Source organism: Corvus brachyrhynchos, unplaced genomic scaffold, assembly GCF_000691975.1.
Source record: "Corvus brachyrhynchos isolate BGI_N302 unplaced genomic scaffold, ASM69197v1 scaffold139, whole genome shotgun sequence".
NCBI lineage: Eukaryota > Metazoa > Chordata > Aves > Passeriformes > Corvidae > Corvus > Corvus brachyrhynchos.
In genome coordinates, this window is record NW_008246062.1 from 441,424 (window position 1) to 452,017 (window position 10,594).

At 51.1% G+C, this 10,594-nt stretch overlaps 1 protein-coding gene across 4 annotated transcripts in view; it reads left to right on the forward strand.

The window, feature by feature from the left end:
• The first annotated feature begins 2,520 nt into the window (after window positions 1-2,520).
• Window positions 2,521-10,594, forward strand: part of FAM214B (family with sequence similarity 214 member B) — a 33,022-nt gene continuing 24,948 nt past the window's right edge. For 3 of the 4 annotated variants that reach the window (XM_017746626.1, XM_017746625.1, XM_008642999.2), the window contains exon 1: window positions 2,521-3,490. The gene's annotated coding sequence lies outside the window, so the exon portion shown is untranslated. The other variant, XM_017746629.1, reaches the window with a different exon arrangement.

Genomic DNA, 10,594 nt, shown 5'->3' on the forward strand with positions numbered 1-10,594 from the left:
TGACTCCAGTGGGGCCTGGACACGTCCCTTGCCATGGAGCCTGGGGTGGTCAGGATGTGTGGGTACAGCAGAGCCCTTGCTGTCACCCAGCTGTACAGCTGTGGCCCTTGGTGAGCTGGGCTTGTGGACCAAGGTCCAGCTGCAGTTGGAGCAGTGCTGGGGCTGTTTCAGCTCTGCCACTTGCCCACCTTGTTTCTGTTCCTCATGTGAGAAGTTTCTTATCCACTGAAAGAAGGAAAGGTTGTGGGGTCACTTTGCACTGACTGTGGGAACTCTGCTATTCAGAGGCACAGCTTGCTGAGGAGCTCTCTTGATTCCCTGCTTTTGCAGCAAGTCGTGCAGAGCAGCTCTCCATGCTCTATTTTTCATGTCTGCTCTCTCCAGAAGTGGCCTTTAGGGAACTATAGATAATTTAAATTTTACTGGTAGGGTTGCTCTTTCGCTCCTGGTGGCTTACTCCAAATCTGATGAAGGCCGCAGCCCCTAAAGTCTCCCTTGGCTGGTGGTGCTGAGCTTTCTCAACCCCTCTGCCCTCGGCTGTCTTCTGAGGATGCAGAGCAGGAGGAGGAAGTTCCCTCCCTGTGTTCAAGGCACCTCTGAGAGCAGAGAAGCACATCTTTGCCCCTGGTCTTCCTTCTTGCTGTCTGCTACCAGCTGCTTGCCCTGGCACATTTCTGCATGACTGTGCTGAGTACCAGAGGCCAGAGATACCCAAACTTTGCTCTCTGAGTCTGAGGGTGATTGAAGGGGATGGTTATTGATCTGAGTCTTCAACATCAAAGGCTCTTGGCTCTTCCCAAGTCCTTTACATGCTCTTACTGCTCTGGGCTTGCCCACATTTGTCCTCTGCTAGATTTGGTTAGCACTGTCATGTGCTGTGTGGAAATGCATCATGCCTGGGGGCCAGGACACTTCCTGATGCAGAACAAGAAAACCTGTTGTTGGTAGGTATGTGACCACAGACATGAAAGAAGAAAGTGAAGCCATATGGTTAGAAAAGTGGTGTCCTCAGCACGCTGTCAATGGAGCTGTAATCAAATTATCAGAGGCTTTGGTAGCTGGAGGAATTAATGAGTCGGGTTTGAGACAGGACAGGTGTGAAGGGCAGCATGGGGGAAATCCTGAAAGGAGGCATTTGTATGCTGGCAGATGGTTTGTTGCAGGTTACTTTGTGAGAGTCTTCTGTGAGAGGCTTTTGCCTGGTGTCTCTCCACGTTGCATCATTCCCAGGGACCCCCTTCCTCCAGGGAGCTGTGTGGCTCTCTGTGTCGTGGTAATGCCATGTTACATTGTTTCTGATCCTTCCATCTTCAGTGCCTGGCACCTCTGCTCCCTGGAGCCTATTTTCTGACCAGCTCAGTTCCTTTGTTTTTTGATTTTGGTTTTGCTCGTGAGCAGGTGAGCCAGGTGAATATAAACTCCAGAGAACTTGGTCTCACAAAGTTCGAGGCCTGCTTTAAAAATTATTTTCTTTGACAGGGAAGTATCTCTGTTCATCCTCTCTTTGGCTTTGCCCCTCTCTTTCACAGTCTCCCTTGCTTGGCTTGTGAATGCCCAGCTGCCCATAAACACCCCGCTGCCAATAAACATGTTTTCCCCCTGTTTCTGTCTGCATCTTCAGCTGGTTGTGAATCTTGAATGAAGAGCAGCTGTGCTGACATGCTCTGCATTTCAGAGAGCTTTTTCAGGACCAGCCAGTGGTTTGCAGTCATACTTGCCTGTGGCCTGGACAACCCCCCAGCTAAGCAGCTTGATGGTAGAACAATACTTGGATAGGAAACCTTCAAAGGAGTCCTGTGTGCTGCAAAATGGGAAGTTAGTGATTCAGCTGGAAGTGCTTTTTAGTAACGAATGCATGTCCCGGGCCAGGGCTGATGTCAACCCTGTGATTCTTCTTGTTGGAAGTGAACAAAGATGCAAAGCCCTTTATGCAAGAGCTGAGGTGGTAATCCAGATCTGCTGGCCTCAGTCCATTTGGGGTAATTGCATTCTTCCTGGGTAGTGTTTTCAACCCATCCCTGTCAGATACATTGCCATCGCTTCCTGTGCTGCAGCAGTATGTGGGTGGCAGTCCTTCAGCCATGTCCAAAGCAATTCTTGTCACTGCTCAGGCTTAGCGCCTTTTGAGCCTTCTCTGAAAGTGTGCTAGAACAGGGACTTGGTGGAAGTTGGTACACATATATATATTTACATACACCCATGCTGCATTTACTCGGGCTTGTTCTGCTTATAAGCTCTCCAAAAAGATAGCCTTTTTGCCTAGCTAGTGCAGAATCCAGGTGGGACCTCTCCTGGGATGCCAATGTAGATGTCACTAAGCACAAGCTTTCTGGGTGCCCTCAGGACTGTTTTAAGGGCTGGAGTCCCAGTAGGGTAGTGTGGACATGCCTCCCTGCACCATGGTGTGGAGGCTGTGCTTCTGGGGCACTGGCAGCCTGTCTGCCCACAGTGCTCTGCTCCCCGGCACGGTGGCTCTGGTCACAGCAGGGCTGTGCTGTAGTCATGCTGCAGGGTGGTTGCCTGTGTGGATGGTCAGGCTGGGGAGCAGGGACTGCCTCATAGCAGCTTTTGCTCATCATGCCTGAGGCCAGAGGAAGGTCAGACCTGATCCTGGGGAGGCTGATACTGTCCTGGTTTTCAGGATCTGCTATGCATGAAGACCTAGCCCCCACAAAATGTGATCTCCAATGGTCTGTAGTTAAAGCACTGGGAGCCTGGGGAGGAGACTTAAACAACATCTTTGTGATGGTGTTGGCAGGCCTCTTGGAGATTTCTATTAAGCAATTGTCGTTTTCTCCCTTCCCTGTAGCCTGGGAAACGCTGCCGCGTTGGATTTGTCTTGGTCTGTTTGGGTTGTTGGGAGGGGTGTCTCTCCAGCAGTGGAGTTTGTCCCTCCCTGCCCTGGCTCTGTGTCTCTGTGGGGTGGCTTAGCAGGTGGCCTGTGGAGACCACAGCCAGCACCTGTTCTTGCAGATAAACCATATGCCAGCGCACCCACTCGAGTACCAGCAAAGCCTGTGTGGTGAAGAAGCCTACAGCTGCGTGGGTGGACAAGAACAAAGCCAAAGGCACAGAAAGGCCTTTATTTCCCACTGAAATCTGGGAAGGGAGATCGTGGCTGTGACCTTAGCAGCTCTCTCTGGAGAACCAATTGTGTGCCCACCCGCAGTCATGCAGGGAGCTGGGGGTAGATGGAACCCAGGAGGGAGTCAGGGCTGCAGCTGGAGGGGCAGCCTCAGCACTGGTAAAAGATGTGGTGGGATCTTTGAGCTGGTGGGGTGCTTGGGGTCTCTCACTTCTGTGCATGGGCCACTAACTCACTTGGCTTGGATGAGCAGTTACTGCCCACCCAGTGTTCCAGCTGAACTTGTGCCTGTGCACTTGTCTTTCCAGGTGACCCAAGACAGCCAGAACAAGCAACCCTAAGGCCACACTGCGAGTGCTGACAGCTGAGAGCTGCCTTCTCTGTCTGCTTCAGCCCTGCAACGAGGTTAGCAACATTCAGGCGTCACTGGTTTCCCTTCCCTCATCAGGGATGTGTGAAGAAACAGGGAACTCCGTGCTCTTCTCCCCTTGGCTCACAGGGATAACTTCGTAAAGTAGGTGTCACCTAGGTGAGGTTCTCCCCCAGCCAAGGCTTTTTGGGTACTCCTGCATTCCACCTGGCTGTCAGCATGGCAAAGGGAACCTGGATGTGTGCAACCAGCACTGTTAAGACTGTTGAACCCTGCACACAGTTGTCAGGAGCTCAAGGGTGGTGTGTACTAAACCCTTGGGAACTTGCAGTCTGTGCTGTTTGCCACACTCCCCCTTCTCCATGCCAGCAGGATTGATGGGAGCATTTTCCAGCTGCAGGTCCCTGCTGTCCTTCACCTGAACCCAGCTGAGACTTTATCCAGAGCTTGTGGCAGACGTCCTCATGTTCTCTATTAGAAGCATTTGGGTTTCCCCTGCATTTTCCCAGGATTTTGTAGCTTGGTGTTGGTGTATGAGGCTCAGACTGACAATGAAGTGTTTTAGGAGGACCAGCAGTTTTTGTGTTGCCACCGGCAAGAAATATTACCTTCTCTGAGGTAACCAGCCTGGAGCAGCCTGAGATGGCTGTGGGCTTCCTGCCCTGTCCCTGGATGCTTGTATGCCTGCCTAGAATCCTGCCCTACCTGCACAGAGTGCTCTCACCTGAAAGGGAGCCCTCATCAGGACTGTGCCTCCGGCAGGGCAGGCTGAACCGTTCTCTCACCCCAGAGCTCAGGTGTGATTTGGCCAGGAGAGATTATGTGGGGAAGGTGTAGTTTAGGATGCATGGCTGCCCAGGCTCTGCAGCTCTTTCTCTGAAGTGTCTGCCAGGGATGTTGGGACCAGACCAGAGGCAGCTGGAAACTGGGCCTCAGGCCATCTCATCCTGCAGCCTGATCCTGAAGTGGTACCTACAGCAGGTGAGGCAGGGATAGATTTACCTGTGAAGGTGAAAGGAAGGAAGGAAGGAAGGAAGGAAGGAAGGAAGGAAGGAAGGAAAGAAGGAAGGAATGGGGAGATGTCAGGACAAGAGCAGAAGAAGCTAAAATGTTATACCTGTGATGGATGTGTAACAGGAGCATTTATGGTTTGAAATTCTTTTCAGGGTGATGGAGGAAGAAGTCCTTTGCTCATGGTAGTGCTCTGTGCTCCAGATTCCCAATCACACAGTGCAGTGACAGCAGAGTGGCCCCTTTATCCAGCTGGGTTGTGGCATTCACTGATACCTGTTCCATGATGGGATTTTATATCTCTCTTACTGATGAGAGACATGACGAAGACCATAGAAAAGGTTTTCCCTCAGTTCTTCTGGAGCTGCTTGTAGGTCCCAGTCCACTAAGTTCACAGCATCTTCTCAGGGCTCCCCTGCCTTTTAACAAAGGGCATTTTAACACAGGGGTCACCACAGAATCATAGAAAGGCTTGGGTTAGAAGGGACCGTAAAGATCACATTCCAATCTTCCTGCCATGGGGAGGGGAGCCACACACTAGACCAAGTTGCTCAGGGCCCCATTCAACCTGGCCTTGAACACTTCCAGGGATGGGGCATCCACAGCTTCTCTCAGCAACCTGTGCCAGTGCCTCACATGCCTCTGGCATAGTATTTGGATCCACTTTTATCCCACCCCTCCTTGCTAACCAGTTAGCTTAATATCTTCATGGACAGCAAATCTCCCATTTATGTGTAAAGCAGCAGCTTCTCCTGTTGCTCGGCCACAGCATGAACTTACTCTCTGGTTTGTATGTCACCTTACCCAGGTGATATCAGTAAGTTTATATTTGGGCTAAATTAACAATGTTGGTTCAGTTTAGTGCAGCTGGCAGTAGTCTGGAAACTGATACAGCTTGCAGACCCATGGACAGACTTGCAGGCTTCCTCTCTTGGGAATGGGATGGTTTCCCTTTGCTGGGAAACCTATCAACTGGGCAAAGTGGAGTTTATATCTTCAACAGAAAGCAGTCAGCCTAATGTCCTTCAGCCTTCCCTCAGTGTGTGTAGGCTGCCCTTGCCCCTGAGTCTGACCAGCTGATGTAGCACTAGGTCATCTTTCCACTGAAGACCACAAGAAAATGCTGCCTTGTCCTTCAGAACAGGGCTCTGGGTTCCTTGTGGGTATTGGCACTGGAGTTATGCAAGGAATCCCCTATTTGCCCTACCTTCTCTGTTGCAAATAGGTTGGGTATTCAAAGATCCTGTTCATGGGAGTGTTGGGACAGCTGGATCCTTGTTCAGTTCTTGCTGCTCCCAAGAATGGAGCAGAGGATCATCTGCTGAGGCTATTTTAGGTTTCTGGACATTGCTGGTGTGTCCTATTTGTGTGCAATCCTACAGCTTCCTGCTAAGATCTGTGTGAGAATCCTGTATCCTGATGTGTGAAGGTTTTGCTTGGGCACGGTGTCCCAGGGATTAGGAAGAACTTTGAATTCCTCACTTACCTCGACATCTAAGCCATATCAGCTGTAACTGTGACCCCTTTTTCTACCTTTAGCTCCAAACATCCCTTGGACCTTGCTTTGTGGATGGCCACATGTTGCCTGGTGGAAAGCAGGCTGCAGCTTTCCAATCTTTTCCTGACAAAAATGCAGCATCCTTCCTGTTTGCAGCAGTCGATTCCTTTTGTCTCAGATGGGAGCATGCATTGCCGAAAAGTCTTCCACGAAACCTCTAGGTGTGGAAATACTGCAAGGCCCACATCTGAGTGAGATGAGAGCCTGGCTCTGGCCATCTCTGTATGGCTACTTGCCATCTTCCACCACCATCCTCCAGCACAGTGTGGCACAGGGTGAGGCCTCCTAGCCTCTCCCTTCTTGGTACACCCAAGACTTTTGGCTTCCCTGCACTTTTTGGTTTCCACCTGCTCAGGTAATTTTTCAGCAGTGCTGAGCATTGCTAAGTTTCATGTTGAGGCAAGATGTGGCTCTGCAGTTTTGGCCCATCTTTATTTTTAGCTGTGTAAGGCATGGTTGATGGTATCAGAAGGAAGTTGCACGGCCTCCGGAGCTCCATGACTCATCCTGGATCAGGACCGAGGCTTTGCGAGCTTCTGCTATAACCCTCAAGTGATGTAACTGGTTGTGGGAGAGGGCAGAACGGAGAGACAAGCAGAGCTTTTAGAAGTTCTTTTTTTTTTTTCTTGTCTGCAAAGTTGTTAAATTCACATATTGAACGATATTGAGAGGTATCACTCCTGAGTGTGGTTCAACAGGGTCCTTTGTCTCTTCCCCTTCTGTCTTGTGCCTTCTGTCTTGTGCTTCTGTGAGAGAGGTGACAGGGAGAAGAGCTCTGCTTACCACCGAGGCTGGGTAACTGTTTAGTGGCACATAACAATGATGGGGAAGAGTTTTTAGGGCAGGAAACAAAGCAAGATCCTGTCTCCAATTCATGCCACAGTGAGGTTTGGTGCAGCAAAACAGATCTGAAGTGGAAACTCTCTGGAATTGGAGAGCAGAGGCTTAGGAGATGCCTGCCAGGATGCAGCAAGAAGAGTCTGAGACCCCCCCCATTCCCATCAGATCTGGTGCTGCTGCAATGTAGAAAGAGCTCCTGAGGCTTTCTGACCTGTAGGCAGCTGTGTTGGGCTGGACTGGACAGGGGGTGCATGTCACTCCCATGGAGCAGGCACTGTGGGACAGGTGAGGATGTTGAAGCATCCCTGCCTGCCACAGCATAAAGGAGATGCAGTTAAAAAGGCCTCTACTCCCCAAGTCTGGCAGCGTGGCTCTCCTGTGCCTTGCCTTGAGACTAGACAAGGTGGGGTGCGATGCACCTGGGTCCTGAGTAGGGTCCTTGCCCCTGAGGTAAGCAGGGGTGATGGGTTGTGGAAGTGGGCTTACACCTCTGTCCTGTTTCCTTCCTTGGTGAAGGTGCTGCCTTTTAGGAGCATGTTGCAGCTTTTGGGTGTTTTATGTGTGGGGCAGCAGGGAGAGGACAGCAAGGGGGAAAAGAGGCAGGGGAGCATGCTGGAGGGTATTGCTGTGGCAACTTGCCACTGGCAGCATCGCTGGCAAGGCAGAAGAGCAGTCGGGCAGATGTGCAAAGTGCCACAGCCCTCAATGCAGCCCAGTCTCAGCTATGCCATGGGCTTGGGACCCCAGGACCCTGCCTGACAATCTGGCATCTGGAGCTGTTCTCCCCTGGCAGCAGCCTCAGGGTTAGTGGTGAGGGGTGTTTTGTCCATCTTCTCTCCGCTTTTGCCCCTCACTGGGACATGGGCAGGCCTGCTTGCACACCTGTTTGGTTTGAAGCCCTGAGCTGCAGAGCAGGCCCAGCCAGGAACAAACCGGTCTCTTGATCCCTCTCACTGTACCATGGAAGAAGGCGAGTCATTCTGCTGCCCTTGCTTATCCTCAGTTAATCAACCTAAGTGGCTCCAGCCATGACTGCACCTTCCCAGGATGCCTGGCCCTGTGCTGTGCTGCCCACCTTGCACAGCCAGTTTGCCTTGCTCCAGGGTATCTGTACTCTGAGGCAGAGCAGACACTCTTGTGACCCCCTCTGATATGGTTTGAGACCATTGGGACCGGTAAAGGAGAAGTTAAACATTTTTGAAGCTGCTCTTGGCTAGACCCCTTACCAGATCCTGGTAAGAGAGCTGGCTGCTGTTGGTGAAGGGAGCAGACAAAATCATGCACTCACTAGCAGAGGGGATGGGTCAGGAAGCCATCTCCAACCTGGCTATAATGTGAGTGTGGCTGAGACCTGACCTGTCATCCATGATATGCCTAAAGGCCTGGATGTAAGCCAGGGAAAAGGACCTGCTGGCAGCAAGCACAGGTTGCCCGTGTCAACATGGATGGCTATGTGAGCTGTAAACCTCTCTCATTACACCTCTCAAAGGTCACTGCTGGCAGCGAGCTGCAAAGCCCTGCCCACAGCTCTGCACGCAGCCCAGAGAGAGAGGGGAACAATGCTCTTGGAGATGTATGGAGGTTAAACGTGTGGGCTTGCCATGGGGTGGCACATGCTGCTCTAGTGCCTGTGGCCAGAGTTGCCTGGGACTAGGATGTTCAGTCAAAAATGGATGGGAAAGGATGCCGCTCTGTGAGCTACCCAAATAGCTCTGCACTCAAAATATCATAATCCTTGCCTGAGCTGTGACCCCTCCTTTCCAAGGCCTCATATATTCCCCTGAAAACCATTTCACCCTTTCCAATGTGTCATAGCATCCTTCTGCAGTGTAGGGCTACTGTAAGATCTGTATGGACTGCCCACTTCTGTCCAGTGCTGCAGTTCCAGTCATCTTAAAACTCTCAATGAGGCTAGACTTGTTTGCACAATGTTCCCTGGACTCCAGACCCTGGTGTTCCCAAGGGAGAGCAAACAAGGAGGTGGAAGCTGGAACATGGAGGCTCTGGGAAAGCCGCCCGTGGCAGGCAGCGGTCTGCTTCCTCCCTCTCACTTCCAACAGGTTCCTTCCCCTTTCAGAGGGGAACAGCTTGCTCTGCACTGGCAGCTGGAGCTTCCTTCCCAGGGAGGAATCCGGGACACTGGTACCTGACACTGAAGGCAGTTTTGGATCAGCAGCTCAAGCACTGCTTTCCATATATGTGACCTTCAGCACTTGGTGTGAGAGTTGGTGTTACAGTATATTATGGGTGCAGGTGATGCCAGAGTATGGTAAGAATCCATTGAGCCACACTGTAGTTCCCTCTGACCCCACTTTCACAGCCTGTGGTTTGTCATCTTTCCTCTGGACCGAGGCCCCAAGATGTGCTATGAAATACCATGGAGTGGTGCAGAACCCAAGCAGATGAGGCTCTGGGTCATATGTGTGTGTTGGGGTGGGAATTGCTGTTTTCTAGGGCAGAGGATGTTGTCTCTTTTATCATTTGTGAAGCACCTTGCCTGCCAAGATCGCTGCCCAAAGCTCAATCTCTTGGGCGCTGTGTCCCCATGAGTTACAACCATGTCATCTTTGAAGTGCTGCCCCCTCTTTTTCTGTCTTACCTGTTCCTACTACACAGTTTCAAGCACAAAGGACCAGAAAAGCTCAAAGGTAGTGGGGTCACATATGCTGCTGCTGATTTGGGGAGGAGTTAAGACAGGCAGTGCGGGAATAAGCATTTAGGGAGAGGCAGCCAAGAGAGATTTCCTCCTAGCTGAGCCGTGGTGTTGAAGCTCGGAGAGTACTGTGTTGGTTACGTGCTGCTGTGCTTTGCTGCTGCCATTACCTGAGACAAGTCCAGGACATGGATGCCTTCTTGTAATCAGGTGGGGACACCATCCTGAGCAGTGTCACTCTGGAAAATTGGACAGTGCCCTATGGGACATCAGGAGCAACCTAAATGCTGCTGCTGTGGGAAGAGTGGTGGGGATTTCAGCAGAGAGGTGATAGATCAGTGGGACCAAGTGGAAACTTTGACTTGGGGGGTGTTTCTACCTGCATTCCCTAAATTGTGAGAAGGTAGCTGAGTCCAGCTGTGCTGCACAGATTGCCCTGCCTGGAAGATGCATGAAGAATGGCTTGCAAGAGCAGACTCTTTGCTCCACTCAGGCCTGGAGAAAATGCCTGGATGCTGTGTACCAGGGTTTGCTTATTGCCAGTCAGCGCTGCTGGAGCTGTCAGGCCAACGCTGCCACTCAGCCCTTTGTATACCAGCGTTTGCATTGCTGATGAGATTAGCATAGCTGGGCCAGCAGTGGACAAAGGGCGTAATTCTCAAGATTCTCTCTGCTGTGGCTGCCAGCAAAATAGAGCAGTTATGGCATCAAGTGGGGAGTCTGAGCTTTGCTTTCAATTCATCTTTTAAAAGCAGCAACAGCTAAAAATATAAGCTGGTTTTGAGGAATTAGAATATTCTCAGGCTTTTTTTCTAGGCCTGGTCTGCCAGCCTCTTTCCTAGGCTGACAGTCTGGGCTCTTAAGGTATTTGCAATGATCTGTTCTGGCCATGTGATGAATCTGGAGAAAGAGAACCAAAAAATTGCTGGCATCAATCTGCCACCCTGAAAGTGCTCCTCTTGCTGCTGTGCATGTTCCCTGTAACCAGAGGCTGTTTTGTGGCTTAGATTTGTTGAGGAAACAGACTTACAGCTCTCCTCTTTCTTCTGTGCAGCAATTTCCCTGGCAGCTCAGTAG